The 17,400-nt window shown below is 39.7% G+C and overlaps 1 protein-coding gene across 5 annotated transcripts in view; it reads left to right on the top strand.

Moving 5' to 3' along the window:
• The window catches only part of tasp1 (taspase, threonine aspartase, 1), a 98,582-nt gene that overhangs the window by 38,227 nt on the left and 42,955 nt on the right, over positions 1–17,400 (top strand). The window lies entirely within an intron of this gene.

The following is a 17,400-nucleotide window of genomic DNA, read 5'->3' on the forward strand; positions in this document are numbered from 1 at the left end:
AACCATTCTTTTGGGGTATCTGCTGCCTTTGTGGCCAAATAAGGATCATTTGTGGCTGATACAAAGAATTGCATTTTGAAAATAATTCTGACATGTGCCACCTGCTCAATAAACCTCCAGCATCTGTATCTGAAGAATTTATTCCATCATTTAGGAATCCAAGATTTGAACATTTCACTGCTTTTTGAACATACTTTGTCTTTTTATAACAGTACTTGCATTTTTTGATGGCTAGTAGGTAATTTCATTCCTGTTTGCCTCTGAGCTATAGCACTCAGAACACTTCTTATTCTGTGAGAACAACAGTAGTAAAAATGTACTGAAATAAATTCCAGCATCCTCAAAACAGGGAGTGGATGGATCAGCTGGGGCTGCTGCTTATAATTGATGTCCGGTGGCCTCTGCTGGCAGACATATGTGTACAGTTGCTGGCTCAGGCTTGGTTGTGTTATTTCAGCTGCTCTGTAACAAATGGCACTTGGGTATACAACTTCACCCATGCAGTGACATGACCAACATCCCTCACTGCTTTCAGAATCAGGAGTTGAAGCAGTCGGGACTGCCTAAGAATTCATACTTCACTTGCTCTCAACTCCTGTGAGAAGTTGTTGTGTATGGAACTCATGATTACGATCTTTTTGAAATTTTCAAAATGTCTGTTAATGCATAAAAGCCGTGCTGATCTCCCATGGTAGGCGAATCACTGCTGCATGTTACTGTTTGCACGGATGGAGATTGAGGAAGAGGTAGATGTCTCTAACTTAATCCATGAGACCTTCCAGACAGTGAATTAGGCATTTTTTTTTTTGTGGAAATAACTAAAGTCATGCATACCACAGCAATTCGGTAGATAAGTTAGTTCTTTCACATCCTATGCATGTGAATAAATCTCCACACATTTTCTTGTCTGTATTTTCGGCATACGTTTTTATGGTATTGATGGAAAATAGATAAAAATTGCAAAAATCTTGAACTAATTTGGATCTTTTGTTGGTACCTTTTGTTACCAAAATCACTACGTAAATCACCATTTAATTTCCAAACTTTTCTTCGGAAACTTCCTCATGAGTTATAATTCTTTTAGAAAGTTTCTGTTTCAGCCTTGGAATCCAGAAACTAATGTGATTTCTAAATTTAAGTTTTAAAATTATAAATTTTGTTTCACCACACTAGCTTTCTCCTCTGTTCTTTATTACATTTGGTATCTGTAATTATGGGGCATAGTACGTGGCATAACCATATTTTTTCTGGAAGATGGCCTAACTTGAGACATTTTACATTTAATAAATCAATTCTAGGTGTGACTGTCTATCATATGATTTTCTGATGAAGAGGGATGGCATTTACCTTCAGACTATATTAGGAAGTTGTGATTAAAAATTTTATTTAGGGTTTTATAAAACCCAGATGATGCTGAGAAAAGTGCATGCAGTCGTTTTATTACGCAGGCTTGAGTCTTTTGTGCTAATATTGATGGGTGCACAAGCTTGCATGTCTTTGAAGCTGCTTTCCAAAACGATCATTATTGTTATAATAGAACACAATCCTTATACTTAAAACGAAACCTAAATAAAAGCTGGAGTCGGCCATTCAGTGAGATAAAAGCTGATCTGCTTTAATAATGTTTATTGCACTATCCCCATATCCCTTGATGTTTTTAATTTGCAAAAATATCGATCTCCATCTTGAATATATTTAACAGTTGAGTCTTCACAGCCCTGTTTCACACATTCACTGTCCTCTGAGTGAAGCAGTTTCTCTGTATTTGGGCGCTGCGTGGATTGTAAGTCTGCTTGTAAGAGACTCTTATCGCCTCTCACTCTTCTAAACTCCAGAAAATATAGATCCTGTATTTAATCTTTTGGTCAAAGGATAATCCCTCCATTCCAAGAATTAGTTTGAACCTTTGTCGCCCTTTATGGCAAGCATATCTTTCTTTGAATAAGGAGACCAAAACTCCTCTCAGTATTCAAGATGTGGCCCTAATGAGACTCTATTTAACTGCAGAAAGACATCTTTACTCCTATATTTCAGTCCTCTTGTAATAAAGGGCAATATGCCGTTTGTGGTCGTACCTGCAAGTTATCTTTCAGAGGCTCATGAATAAGGACAACCAAATCCCTTTGATATTTAACATATCCCAGCCCCTCCTTTCAGAAGTACACCATATTTCTGCTTTCACCACCACATGGTATTCCAACTGTTTTACCCACTCACTTAGGCTGAAATATAGTGCTATTATAATTAAGGTTAATTACCTTTTTGTACCTGTCAACATCCAGTATCATCAACCTTACTCCAAATAGTATGCCATCAGTTTCTGCCAACAGTAAGGTAGTGAGCAGACCCCATTTTTAAAAAAATGCTGTGATGTTGGTTGGCTTTTTAAATAGCTTACCATTGCTGCTTATCTAATTTTATGATTTTAAGAATAACCTGGTTTTATTTCCTAAATGGATATATTCTCACAGTTGCATTTGTGGTTTGATGTTTTGCTGATATGAGATCAGCTGCAAATGAAACATCAAAATTTCTAGACACAATTGTTGAAATTTGAATTTGAATCATTTTAAAGCCTGTCCAAGTAATTCACTTCCTTATTCTAGTAATTAAAGTCTCAAGTTAATTTTAGAAGCTTCATAGAATTAGACAGTACAGAAGGACGCCCTTCAGCCTATCTGATTGTACCATCTCTTTGAAAGGGCAGTTCAAAAGTCCTTCCTCCATAAATTTTTGGCTAAAAATCACAGTTGAAATAGTTGCACAACAGAAGCTCCATTTTAAGAAACTGTTGTGACATGCTTGAGATGTTCTGAAGTGCTGTTTTCCTTTCTCTAGTGTTATGTCATGGCTGCTGAGGAATGAACTGCTGTCATCATATGCTGCAGAGTTGCCACTCTGAACTGCACTTTGAGGGTTCTGGGAAAGACTACTGGTTGGCAATGTTAACAGCAACTGTTTGCCATACTATAGTTGATACTTGTAGTTTATTTTGTTTTTCCTGAAAGCTGACTTCTGTTGTCCACAGTCAAACTTAATTTTCTTTGCTGAATCCTCCTGATCCAGGAACCAGACTATAAACTCTGAATTTGCTGGTGTCTAGATAGGTGCTGAGCATCTGTTAATTTATAGAAAAATGCAAGCTAGAACACCGACCGTGGCTTCATGGAATAAGTAAAACAACTGTTTTGTGTGGAAAAGCTTTTAGTTTTGTCTGCTGTCCTAACTTAGGGATGTACAACACTGAAACACCGTTCAGTCCAACCTGTCTGTGCCAACCAGATATCCTAAATAAATCTAGTCCCATTCGCAGCATTTGGGCCATATCATTCTAAGTCATCCAATTTATATACTTATCCAGATGCCTTTTAAATTTCATAATTGTACCTGCCTCCTCCTCCACCTCTGGCAGCTTATTCCATATGTGCACTGTCTTCTGCATGGAAAAATTGCCCCTTAGGTCCCTTTTAAAGTTTTCCCCTCTCACCTTAAATCTACGCTGTCTCGTTTTGGACCCCCCGCCCCGGAAAAGACCTTGTCTAATTACCCTATCATGACCCTCGTGATTTTGTAAATCTCTAGAAGGCCATCCCTCAGCCTCCGATGCTCCAGGGAAAATAGCCCCACCCTATTCAGCCTCTCACTGTAGCTCAAACCCTCCAACCCCAGCAACATTCTTATAAATCTTTTCTGGACCCTTTGAAGTTTCACAACATCCTTCCTGTAGCAGGGAGACAAGAATTGCACGCAGTGTTCCAAAAGCTGCCTCACCAATGTCCTGTACAGCTGCAACATGACCTCCTAACTCCTATACTCAATGCACTCTCAATTAAATTTATTTGAAAACACAAGCCTTCGGAACCTCATTCCTCCTCCAGGTGTTAGTGAGAGAGGTAGTATCAGACACAGAATTTATAAGAAGATGATCAAAGGATCACACAACTGATGAGGATGTATTAAACAAACCTAAGATTCCGTTAAATCTTTTAATCAATTAGAAGGTTTTAATTGATTAATATATATGTGTAAATGCCAAAATTCCTTTAAAGTCATTGTCCTGAGAGAACTAAAGGTTTTCAGTCTAAAGAAGAGGTGACATTTCAGGTCTGACAGTGCATGTTAGGTGTGAGGCCTTGTTTAGAATCTGTTTGTGTTTTGGTTTGGAGTGAGACTGGTTTTATTTCTAAAGTAGGAATTTGTAAAACACCACATTGTCTATAAATTGTGTGCGTTTTGAACAAAATAGAATGTATCTACAAATACAATTTCACTGCATTGATTCACGGGTGTGTGTTTGGACAGGGGATGGGAGAGGGAGAAAGTGTGTGTGTGTGTTTGAAAGGAATTTGGGGATTTAAATATATGTATTAATAGATTAAAACCTTCTAACTGATTAAAGATTTGACAGCATCTTAGGTTTGTTTAGTACATCCTCATCAGTGGTGCGACCGTTTGATCTTTTCCTGATAAATTTTGTGTCTGATACTACCCCTCTCTCTAACACCTGAAGAAAGAGTGAGGCTCTGAAAGCTTGTGTTTTCAAATAAACCTGTTGGACTATAACCTGGTGTCATGTGACTTCTGACCTTATCCACCCCAGTCCAAAACTGGCACCTCCACCTCCTGACCAATAAAGGCAAGCATACCAAATGCCTCCTTCACTATCCTATCCATCTGCAACTCCACTTTCAAGGAACTATGAACCTGCACTTCAAGGTCTCTCTGCTCAGCAGCACTTCCCAGGACCTTACCACTAAGTGTATAAGTCCTGTCCTGATTTGCTGTTCCAAAATGCAGCACCCCACATTTACATAAATTAAACTCCATCTGTCACTCCTCGGCTCATTGGTCCATCTGATCAAGATCCTGTTGTACTGTGAGGTAACCTTCTTTTCTGTCCACTACACTTACAATTTTGGTGTCATCTGCAAACTTGCTAAGCATATCTCCTATGTTCACATCCAAATTCTTTATGTAAATGACAAAGCGGTGGACCCAGCACTGATCCTTGTGGCACCCTGCTGGTCACAGGCCTCCAGTCTGAAAAGCAACTCTCCACCACCATCTCTGCCTTCTACCTTCAAGCCAGTTCTCTATCCAAATAGCTAATTCCGTGTGATCTAACCTTGCTAACCAGTTTACCACGATGAACCTTGTTGAACACCTTACAGGAGTCCATATAGATCATGTCCACCGCTCTGCCCTCATCAGTCATCTTCGTTACTTCTTCAAAAAACTCAATCAAGTTAGCGAGACATGATTTCCCATGCACAAAGCCATGTTGACTATCCCTAATCAAGCGCATGTAAACCCTGTCCCTCAGGGTTGCTTTCAACAACTGACCCACCAGTGATGTCAGGCACACAGGTCTATAGCTCCCTGGCTTTTCCTTACCACCTTTCTTAAATAGTGGCACCACGTTAGCCAACCCCCAGTCTTCCGGCACCTCACCTGTGGCTATCGATGATACGACTATCTCAACAAGGGGTTCAGCAATCGCTTCCCTTGCTTCCCACAGAGTTCTAGGATACACCTGATGAGATCCCGGGGGTTTATCCACCTTTATGCTTTTTAAGCCATCCAGCACCACCTCCTCTGTAATATGGACATTTTTCAAGATGTTGCTATTTATTTCCCACGTTCTCCATCTTCCATATTCTTCTCCACAGTAAACACTGATGCAAAATACTCGTTTAGTAACTTCCCCCATCTCCTGCTGTTCCACACATAGATTTTTCGGGGGTCCTATTATCTCCCTAGTTACCCTTTTGTCCTTAAATGTATTTGTAGAAAACTTTGAATTCTCTTTGACCCTTTTTGCCAAAGCTGTCTCATGTCCCCTTTTCACCTTCCTGATTTCCTCTTAAGTGTACTCCTACTGCTTTTATACTCTTCTAAGGATTCACTCAGTCCCTGCTGTCTGTACTTGACATATGCTTCCTTGTTTTTCTTGACCAATACCTCAATTTCTCTAGTCATCCAGCATTTCCTAAGCCTACCAACTTTGCCCTTCACCCTAACAGGAACACATTGTCACTGTACTCTGATTATCTCATTTTTGAAGGCTTCCCATTATCCAGCCATCCCTTTACCTACAAATATCTGCCCCCAATCAACTTTTGAAAGTTCTTGCCTAATACTGTCAAAATTGGCTTTCCTCCAATTTAGAACTTTAACTTTTAGATCCGGTCTGTCCTTTTCCATCACTATTTTGAAACTAATAGAATGATGGTCACTGGCCCCAAAGTGCTCCCCTACTGACACCTCAGTCACCTACCCTGTCTTATTTCCTAAAAATAGGTCAAGTTTTGCATCTTCTCTAGTAGGTACATCTGCATACCGAATCAGAAAATTTTAAAGTACACACTTAACGAATTACACTCAATCCAAGCCCTTAACACTATGGCAGTCCCAGTCTGTGTTTGGAAAGCTAAAATCCCCTACCATAACCACCTTATTATTCTTAGAGATAACTGAAATCTCCTTACAAATTTGTTTCTCAATTTCCTGCTGACTATTGGGTGTATAGTACAATCCCAATAAGGTGATCATCCCTTTCTTATTTCTCAGTTCCACCCAAATAACTTGCCTGGACATTTTCCCAGGAATATCCTCTCTAAGTGCAGCTGTAACATTATCCCTAATGAAAAATGCTACTCCCCCTCCTCTCCTGTCCAACTTTCTATCCCATTCCTGAGCGACGTCTCTGTAATTACTAGGTTATCCCAGTCCCATGTTCCCAACCATGCCGAGTTCATCTGCCTCACCTGTTAGTCCTCTTGTATTGAAAGAAATGCAGTTTAATTTACCAGTCCTACCTTTGTTCTCTGCTTTGTTCCTGCCTGCCCTGACTGTTTGACTTGCTCCTTTTCCCAACCGCACCAGTCTCAGACTGATCTTTTTCCTCACTGTCTCCCTGCATTCCCCCCGCCAACCCCTTCCAATTCAGGTGCAGTCCGTCCTTATATAGATCACTTCTAACCCAGAAGAGATTCCAATGATCCAAAAATGTGAATCCTTCTCCCCTGCAATAGCTCCTCAGCCACAAATTCATCTGCTCTATCCTCCTATTCCTACTCTGTCTCACTCGTGGCACCAGGAGTAATCTAGATATTACCACCCTCAAGGACCTCCTTTTTAAATTCCTGCCTAACTTCCTACATTCTCTCCTCAGAGTCTCATCCTTGTCTCTTCCTGTGTCATTAGTTCCAGTGTGTACAGTGACCTCCTGCTGGTCCCTCTGCACTTTGAGAAAATTCTGCACCCTTTCCAAGATATTCTTGATCCTGGCACCAGGAAGGCAATACACCATTCTGACGTCTTTCTGTTGGCCACGGAAACACCTGTCTGTGCCTCTAACTGGTCAGTCTCCTATCAGAATCAATCACTTGGAACCTGATGTACTCCTCGTACATAGAGCCAGTCTCGGTACTAGAAACCTGGCTGTCAGTGCCTGTCATTCCCTTGGGAGTCCGTCACCTCCTATATTGTCCAAAACAGCATACCTGTTTGAGATGGGGATAGCCACAGGAGACTCCTGCACAACCTGCCTCCCTTTCCTACCTTTCCTGGAGGTAACCTGTATACTTGACTGTATCTTCGGTTTCTATCCCTTCCTGCAATTGCCATCCATCACACCCCCTAGCTCCTGTAAATTCCTCATTGCCTCTAACTGCAGCTCCAAATGATCCATGCGTTCTGATAGGATTTGCAACCAAACACGCTTCATGCAGACATAATCATCAGTAACATGGAAACTCTCCCTACCCTCCCACATTTGACATCTTACTAAAGGCCATTTTTGCACCTCAATAATCTACAGATCCATAAAATAGCACAGCCTTACTTCCTAAAAACATTGTTCCAGGCTAACTGTTTTGAGTCAGCAATTCTTAAGTCCCCTGGAACCAATGGCTGCAAAGGTTCTGATATCTGACTGTAATCCACACAGAAAGATCTAAAGAAGGAACAGACACAATTGGTAGATTTCGCCGCCCACCCACCCCCGCTCATATTTTTTTTCCCTGTTCTGAATACATTGCTGATTTATTCTGGATAGAGAATATGTTGAATTATGAATTTGTAACAACCTGAATATTGAACACCAGCAATAGATGGCTGTCCTTTTACAAGAGATTTCCAATCTTAAACTATGTATTTTCCTCTAAGATCTGTTAGCCTTCTGGTTATTAACTATTATGTTAATATTTGAAGTTGTTTTATACATCATTCTCACAATGTCACTGAGAAGGCTGTCATTTATTCCTCAAACCTTTATTCCTCATCTCTAATTCTTTCTTGAGAAAGTGGCAGTGTGGGGCTGCTGCATTGAAACTTTGTAGTGCATGTGGTGAAGATTGTCTGTTACTGGCCTGATGCAGACAGTCCACTGGAAATTGAGCCCCACTATTCCATAAGCTGTTATAAATACATAAATGATCAGTTGAATCACCCAAGATGATTAATTTGCCTAACTTTGACTGTTAGCTAGGAAAACTGAAACTGTCATCTGGGTTTTATCAACAAACCAGAAAGTCAGACTTATTCATTACAAACAAAGTTATCCTTTAACAAGAGGTAAAATGAATTATTAACTACTACTATATGAACTTAAACTATGTCCCCTGTAAACCCAAATGTGCAGATATTCATTCACAAACAAGACAGACAGTTTTGTCAATATGTAATGGGTAGAAAACTTAAGCCAAAGATTATATTTTGTGGATCAAGTGTCCAAACCACAATGGTGGAATGAGGTGACTTTTTTATAAACCTTTTTGATTTTGGTGGTGCTATCACATTGACTGCAAGACGTTAGAAGATCCTCAATTTGATAGTTGGTCAGCCTTTGCTTGAGTTAGAAGTTCTTCTTTTCATAGTCTTTTTTTCACTTGGTGACAAAGTGAGACATCTGTCTTTGCTTGCAGGCTTTCTGAAGGTCTCTGTTCAAACGTCTTCCCAAGTCTATGACAAACTACAATGTAAAAATCCAAAAGATAGTTGCTAGGCAGCTTTTCAACCATAGGCTCTGATGCCAACTTGTCTCGATTACAGTATCATATCCAGCTTGTCCAAAAGTTGCATGCCCCAGTGTAACTAATAAATAAGACCATAAAGTTCCACTTTTAACCTTTTGAGTTGCAAAGAAGATCGTGGAGCATTCTCTGCAACATAGCATTGTCCAAAATACCATTTTTCCCGGTTATTCTGAAAAAAACCTGATACGCAGTCTTCACAACTCCCACAATGCTGTTAGATAGTGGGTTCCATCCCAACAAAAGAATGTCATTACATGTCCAAGTCAGATTGGTAGCTGGTTTAGGGAAAGGGACTTGTGCTACTAGTGTTTGCATATATTCATTATACTTGTTGTTTTGGGTAGCGAAGGCTGTTGTTAGGACAAGTAAGATACTGCGGTACTCTGAAAAATGTAAACATGGGGCAGGAGTGGGCCATTGGCCCCTTGAGCCAAATCTGCCATTTTATAAGGTCATGGCTTATAAATTCATATTTTCGCCTACTCCCAATAATCTATCACTACCCACTTTCATACCATGAACCTATCTACCTCTGCCTTAAAAAGACTCCTGCTTCTACCATTTCAGGAAGAGAGGTCCAAAGACCATTGACCTCTGTGAAAAAAGTTAGTCTCATCTTTGTTTTAAGTAGACAGCCCCTTATTTTAAACAGTGACCCCCTAGTTTTAGATCACCCATGAGAGGAATGGCCTTTACACATGTAACCTGTTAAGACCCCTCAGAGTGTTATGTTTTAACCAAGTCATCACCTGCTCTTCTAAACCCCACCGAATTCAAGCCTAGCCTGTCCGTCTTTTCCTCAAAAGGAACTGAAGAACTGCCCGTTTCAGGTATTAGTCTAGTAATCCTTTTTTGAACTGCTTCCAGCATGTTTTATTCCTTCCCTAAATAAGGTATTAAAGGCAAAACATACAGCAGCCATGTTGGAGGGAGTAGATATTTCAGATATGCCTGGGGTCCTAACCAGGTAGACTGTTCTAGAAAAAATAAGAAACTGAGTAATGTAATCATATTTTACCTAATATAAATTCTGTTGGATTTTTCATAACCATTGTATGACGCCGCTGTTTATGGCTAATTAAGTACTTTGGAAGTGTAGTTGCTGTTGTCATGTTGGAAGTGGGGCAGCTAAATTGTGTACAGCAAACTCTGTTTTAGTAAGTTTGATTTGAGAGATTAAATATTAGCCAGGGACAGGGATACTTCCCCTTCTCTTCAAAATAATCTTTTACCTGAGCAAGCAGATGGGCCTCTGCTTAGCATCTTATTGAAAAGATAATACCTCTCAACAGTGTGGCGCTTACTTAGTATGCAGTAGAGTGCCAGCATTTTTTTGAGCTCAAGTCTTTAACAGTGAATTTAACATGCAATGGTAGCAGTTAATAAAAAGTGCAAGGCTTATGATGAGCCAGAGCTTTACAATTTTTAATATTCTGATCAAAAATGTTAAAGAAAAAGAAGGGCACTGTAACTGGTTAAGGTTGTATAACTTCTAAAATGGCAGTACATTCTATGTTGGGCCTAGTAAAGATACACAGTTGGTAATTGAATCTGCCTTGATTGACTTTTATGAAGATAAACTTGTGAACTGTCAGTCTTGGTATTTTGGATTTGTTTACTGTGGCATTGTTGTTTACTTGCTTTGACTTGACTCCCCGGGCATGCATTGGCAGAATTTGTGTTTCTTGAAGAATCTCTAAGATGTGTATTTGGTTTGAGGTTCTTGCATGGGCTTAATAGAATGGGAAGAGGAGAAAATTGGGTGACTTTTTTTACATAACTGGACTTTATTGCTGACCATTGTCTAATATAGCAAGCTTCATCAAGTGACCCAAGTACTTTTGTGAACAAGGTTATGATAATGTATCCTTGGTCACTGGTTCTTCATTTTGGACTTCTGATAATGAAGCTCACTTGAAATAGAGGACCATAATGCACTCTTTGGGTAAAGATATTTGGGATTTTTAAAGAGACATTTTCCACGAATCTTTATAGTACCATTTGATTATTGCATTTAATTCAAAATCCTATCTAGTTGCTTTGCCTCGCTTCCTAATAGAAATTGAAGGTAGAGAATATTTTCTGGTGTGTGCATAGATGATCTGGTATTATTTGGCACGTGCCCTGCTGCTTTTCTTTTCTTAAATGCTATATACCCTACTACAGCTCAATAAAGTAGGAGTTTGGGGAAATGGCAGGGAATGAGTGACTTTTATTGAGTTGCTGAATCTAATTGCCAAAGCAACATGGATCTCTGCTCTCTGTTTGGAATCCTGAATACTTATTTGTTCTCTCTTTACACGTGGAAGCAGCTTAAACATAAGAATGTGTACATTTTTAATTATCCTGTAACTGTATTTAAGTTGAATCTCTGCTGAATGTAGTGAATTTTCCTTCTGAACTTTTATTTGTTAATTTTCTTTATAGGGAGAAAAGTTCTGTTCACTTCGCCAAAATTATTTTTTAAAAATTCATTAATGGGGCATGGGATGGGCAATAAATGCTGGCCCTAGTTGCCTTGAGAAGATGGTGGCGAGCTGCTTTCTTGAATTGCCAAAGTCTATTTGCTTGTTTCTATGGCTATTTCAGTACTGTTTCTGGTCAGTGGTAACTACTAAGGTTTGATAATGTGGGATACAAAGGTAATGGCATCTAGTACTAAGAGGTGATGCATTCTCTCTTATTGGAGATGGTCATTGCCTGGCATTTGTACAGCACAAATGTTACTATCCAGGTTTAGGCTGACAAGTGGTAAATGCCCAGGTCTTGTTGCTTTTGGACTTGATCTGCTTCAATTTCTAAGAACTTGTGAACAGTGCAGAACATTGTGCAAAGTTCAAGTGCTCAGTGAACACTTCTGACGTTATTGAAGGGAAGGTCATTGAAGCAGCTGAAGATGGATGGACTGAGGACACCACCCTGAGGAACCCATGCAGAGATGTCCTGAAGCTGAGATGAGTGACTTCCAACAACCAGAACCAATTTCCTTTGTGGTAGGAATAACTCCAGTCAGTGGAAGTTTTTTCCCATCATTCCCATGAATTGATTGGATCCTTTATAAAGTGGGAGACAATTTCTGCAAGAATTTAACGTATGTAATTTAAAACTAAGGCACTGCACATCATAATAACCATGATGCTGGCATTATTCAGTGCTTTAGTAGCAGTTAACAAATATGTGTTTCCCACATTTATTATTTGAGATGCTCGGTGGTTTTGCAGGTTTACAGCTGCCTGCTGTTGTAGCAGCTTATTGCTGGCAAAGTATAAAGATGATGCACATATTCTATTTGCCATCCTCTTGATATGTTCGTTAAATGGTGAGATAAAGTAACTGGTCCACCCTTTGAATGTAGTGCTGTTTACGATTACCCAATAGTCAGGATTGGGCACTGCCATTGTTATTCTTTTACTAGCCAGTAGGTGGGGATATTTGAGTGGCACAGTTAATACAGTCATCTGAAATATTACTCTTCCAGCAATTTCCTCAAATATCTTTTGTGCTAATTTTACACAGTTGGGCAAAAAAAAATAATTATGGCTTGGCTCTGAGTGAGGGAGAAAGGAAGTTTTTTTTTGAAACACTATGTGTGTGTTGCAGTAAAATAGTTCACCAAATTGCTGTGCCACAGTATTTTATGTTAAGGTTTTCTTCTAGTTTATTGGGCTCTTCTTTGTTATTAGTCATTTAATCTTGTCAACTTAACAGCTTAGTATTTGGAATATTGTACATTTGTTCATTAATCAGCATCAATTTGTACAGGAAGCACTTGCTTTGTGCTAGGCTTTAATAGGTAAATAGGTCCAAGGCAACTAGAATTTTCCCTTCAAATTTGTGGAAAGGCTATTCTAACAAAAATGTTATTCAATTAAATGTTGGTCAAGATTCATTCCGCACTGGTAGAAGAAATATTATTGAGTGTACTGTTCAAAAATGAAATTTCATTGCCACTTGTTAACCAAATGGAGACTCAAAGGAAAATGGTTAATGGTTTGCAGTTCACTTAGAAATATGTAACAGTATGGTCATCAAAATATTTAATTTGTAAACCCACGATTAAATGTGGAATAAATAAATTGTCTCATACCATTATTGTGGGAACATAAGAGAAACCAGTCGTTCAACTCCGCAGGCCTATTACACCATTCAGTTTTTTAAAATACCTTCATAGGTTTTGGGTGTCATTGGATCGACCACCATTTATTGCCTGTTCTTAGTTGCCCTTGAGAAGGTGGTGATGAACTGCTGCAATCCATTTGGTGTGAGTAGACCCACAGTGTTGTTAGGGAGGAAGTTTCAGGATTTTTGACCTAGTGACACTGAAGGAATGGTGATGTCTTTCAAAGCCAGGATGGTGAATGGCTTGGAGGGGAACTTGTTCCCGTGTATCTGCTGTTCTTGTCTTTCTAAGTGATTGTGATCATGGATTTGGAAGGTGCTGTTTAAAGAGCCTTGGTGAATTTCTGCAGTATATCTTGTAGATGATGCACAGTGTAGCTACTGTGTGTCACTGGTGGAGGGTCTGATGTTTGTGGATGGGATGCCAGTCAAGCAGGCTGCTTTGTCCTGGATGGTGTTAAGCTTCTTGAGCATTGTTGTAGCTGCAGTTATCAAAGGCAAGTGGGGAGTATTTCATTACACTCCTGACTTGCACTTTGTAGATGCTGGACAGGCTTTGGGGAGTCAGGAGGTGAGTTATTTGTAGCAGGATTCCTAGCCTGTGACTTGCTCTTGTAGCCATAGCATTTCTGTAGCTAGTCCAGTTGCATATCAGATCAACAGCAATCTTCAGGGTTTTGGGAGTAGGGGATTCAGTGATGGCAATGCCACTGAATGCCCAGGGTGATGGTGAGCTTTCCTCTTGTTGGAGGTGGTCATTGCCTGGCACATGAGTGGTGCAATTGTTAGTTGCTACTTGTCAGCCTGAATATCTGAGGTGGTGAGGAACAACAATCTTTGTAATAGTCTTGATCTTTTTCTTCAAATTTTTCAATGGGCCTAACCTCAAAAGCTTTTGAAGTGAGTTCCAGATTTCTCCTCCTCTTTGTGGAGAATTTTTACCTGATGTCATTCCTTAATGGCTGAGATAAAACTTTATGTTTACACCCATTTGTTCAGGACTCCCGACAGGAAATAATTTCTCTATGTACCCTATCAAGTCCTTTCTATTCCTCTGAAAAGTTTGCATTAGATCTACCACCCTGCCTCACACCCCAATATTTTCTTTAATTGGGAATAATAGCCTGGTCTACACATTAGCTTCACTAACACTCCAGTGAATCTGTACTGCATCTCCCCAGCAACCAGTATATCCTTTGAGGTGTGGACCACAGAACTATACACTCTTATAAATGGAAACTAGTTCTCTGTATAACTATAGAATAATTTCCCTATTTGTTTTCAAGTTCCCTTGAATAAAAGGCAGTAAGAGGAGTTCTTGGTCTAACTTAATTTATTGCTGCCCATTTAATTTTATGACTTTAGCTCTAAACACTCGACTGCTTTTGCCGAGAAATTCTGTTGTACTATTTTCACTGCTCTGTGCACCTAGGGCACAACGCAGTGCATGTTTCTAAATTCTAGTATTGCTGAATCAACCACTTCTACTATAATATTTGAAATCAAATATTTTATTGACTTAAAATGAATGAGGAAAGATAAGTATTACAAAAGTTAGGAATTGCACGACATCAGAGAATTGAAGATACATCCATGCTTTTTGGGAGTTTTAAAGTAGGTTGTTTAATAAAAAGCGCTAACTTTGACATCAAAATATTAGTGAACAGAAAATTGAATATACTCCTGGATAGCAACAGATTTGTGTTTAAAACACAAAAGTTTTAGTGGAGCATGAAATCAAGAGAAATATTCCACAAACCCCAGTGAAAATGTCTCTTTCTGAACAGTTCTATCCCTTTTTTTGAACCATAGAAATTTATTCGCCTCACTCAAATAACAGATTTGTTGTCAGCTGAATTCCGTAAATTCCTTTAGGTCTGGAGACGCTCGGCTTGATTGTCACATGCCTTTACAGAAAAATAAATTGTGCTCCTGCTCCACTCCAATGAATTTACATTGGTGCTTAATGCAGCACTCCCTTAGTTCTGCTGCAGTTAAGAGAAGGCACCATCTTTTGATGCCAAAGTGCAACTTCTTCATCCAATTCAAGTGGATGATGCATATCCTCTTTCTCCTGAGGCCCCAGCATGACACATCTTCAGTCAATTTGATTTGTGCCTTGTGATCTCAAGCAGTTATTGAAGGGATTGTGTGCCAAAACTCTGTGCATATCATTTATAATTTGAATGTCTAAAATAGCAGTAGATGTATTGTTTGGTTCTATGAAAGCAACTTTGTAAAGAAGTTACAAGGTCATTTGAAACAGTGAAAGAGAGAGACCATTTCTAGGAAGGCGCATGATTCAAGCAATTCCCTAGCAGGGCACCTGTGATATTAGTGGATGGACTATTTATACTGCTGAGTTTGACAGACAGGGAAAAGCAAATCAGAGGCCACTAGGTTTAGTTTCCCCTTCAATTCAGAAAGGAGAACGGTTTCCTCATGGCAAGAGAAATGTTTTCAGATCAGGGAACCAGCGATCCTAGTTTGTGAGACTTCCAAATTGTAAGAATGTGTACAAAGGTCATCATTACTGAAGAGGGCTTTAGGCCACTAGAATTTGGGAGAAAAAGGTTCTTACCAATAGATTCTCAAAGAAGTCATCAACTTATCTCAGCAGTCCAAGGAGAAGGCTAACATGAGTCAACCTAACTAAGAATTTGAACGTTTTGAGGTAGCATTGATAGTTTTCTAGAGCTTGAGTATCTGTAAACCAGTAGTACAGGAAAACAGATTGAAACCTTATTTTGTTGTTGATATTATGATCTAATCTGTCTGATTTTATAGACTTTTTTTTATTTTGCAAGTGTAATCAACTGGTGCTCTTTTGTTACGGAATATTTGCAATCTAGTGTGTAAATATCCAGTGACTAATCATCATGGTAATCTGCAAAAACTAAACTGATGATCTATCAAGCCAGGTTTCACTCTGCAAAGTGATTTATCTGGTATTACCATCAACTGGGATCATCAACACCTGGACTCTGACTGGCATTTTCTTCCCAGCAGCACAGGCCTCTGAGGCCCTTGTGTGGCATCACTTCCGGAACTTGATGTCAGGTCCGCGCACAGTGTGCTGACACTGTTTGCTGTGCACAAAACATTGGGAGGACATAGCAGGAGCGTTGCTCCTATCCTCCTTAAGGCCTTGATCCAAGCATGGACAAAAGAGCTGAATGCCAGAGGTGAGCTGAGAGAAATTACCTTTGTTGTCAATTTTTTGGCTGAGTATGGCATTGACAAGCTGTAGTAAAACTGAAGTCACAGAGTTTTGGTGATGGTGGGGTAAGGAGGAGAGAAATTCTCCACTGGCCAACAATGTACCTAGCACAAAGCAAGATAATTAGGGTTGTTAGAGGCCATTCATCTGAGCTAAAGGACATTACTGCAGGAGTTCCTCAGGATAGTATCTTCAGCTATTTCGTCACTGGCCTTAATGTATCATAAAATCAAAAGTGAGGATATTTGCTGATGATTCAACAATGTTCAGCACCATTGGCAACACTTTAGATACTGAAGCAGTCCTTGTCCATATGGAGCAAGAACTAGACAACATTCAACCTATGTTAATAAGTGGTAAGGAACATTTTTGCCACACACGAGAATCTGCCTATCACTCCTTGAAATTCAATCACATTGCCATTGCTGAATCCCTCCACTGTCAACATACTGGGATTACCATTGACCAGAAGCTGAACTGGACCAGCTGTAACAATGCTGTGGCTACAAGAGCAGGTCAACAGCTCGCAATCCTTCACCCAGTATCTTGCCTCCTGTCTCCCCAAAGCCTGTTCACCTTCAACAAGGCAGATGTCAAGACTGTGATGGAATACTCTCTGCTTATTTGGGTGAGTGCAGCTCCGACAATACAAGATGCTTGACACCATTCAAGGCAAAGCAATACACTTAATTGGTGGATAGTGTGTCAATGCACAATGGCAGCAGTGTACCCCATCTTCAAGATGCACTACAGCAATTCAACAAGGCTCCTCTGACAGCAACCTTTCAAACTGTAACTGCCGCTATCTAGATGGAAAGGGCCAACAGATGCATGAGGATACCACCTGCGAGTTCCCGTCTAGGCCATATATCATCCTGACTTGGAACTATATTGGGCAGTTGGAGATGGACAATAAATGCTAGCTTTGCTGGCGATGCCCAAATCCCGTGAATGAATATCTAAAATGTATTGTTTAGTACTTGTCAAAATAAAATTACTATTTTGGTTTCCTGGCTGACATCT

Source organism: Rhincodon typus, chromosome 9 (genome assembly GCF_021869965.1).
Source record: "Rhincodon typus isolate 14 chromosome 9, sRhiTyp1.1, whole genome shotgun sequence".
In the NCBI taxonomy this organism is placed as follows: Eukaryota; Metazoa; Chordata; class Chondrichthyes; order Orectolobiformes; family Rhincodontidae; genus Rhincodon; species Rhincodon typus.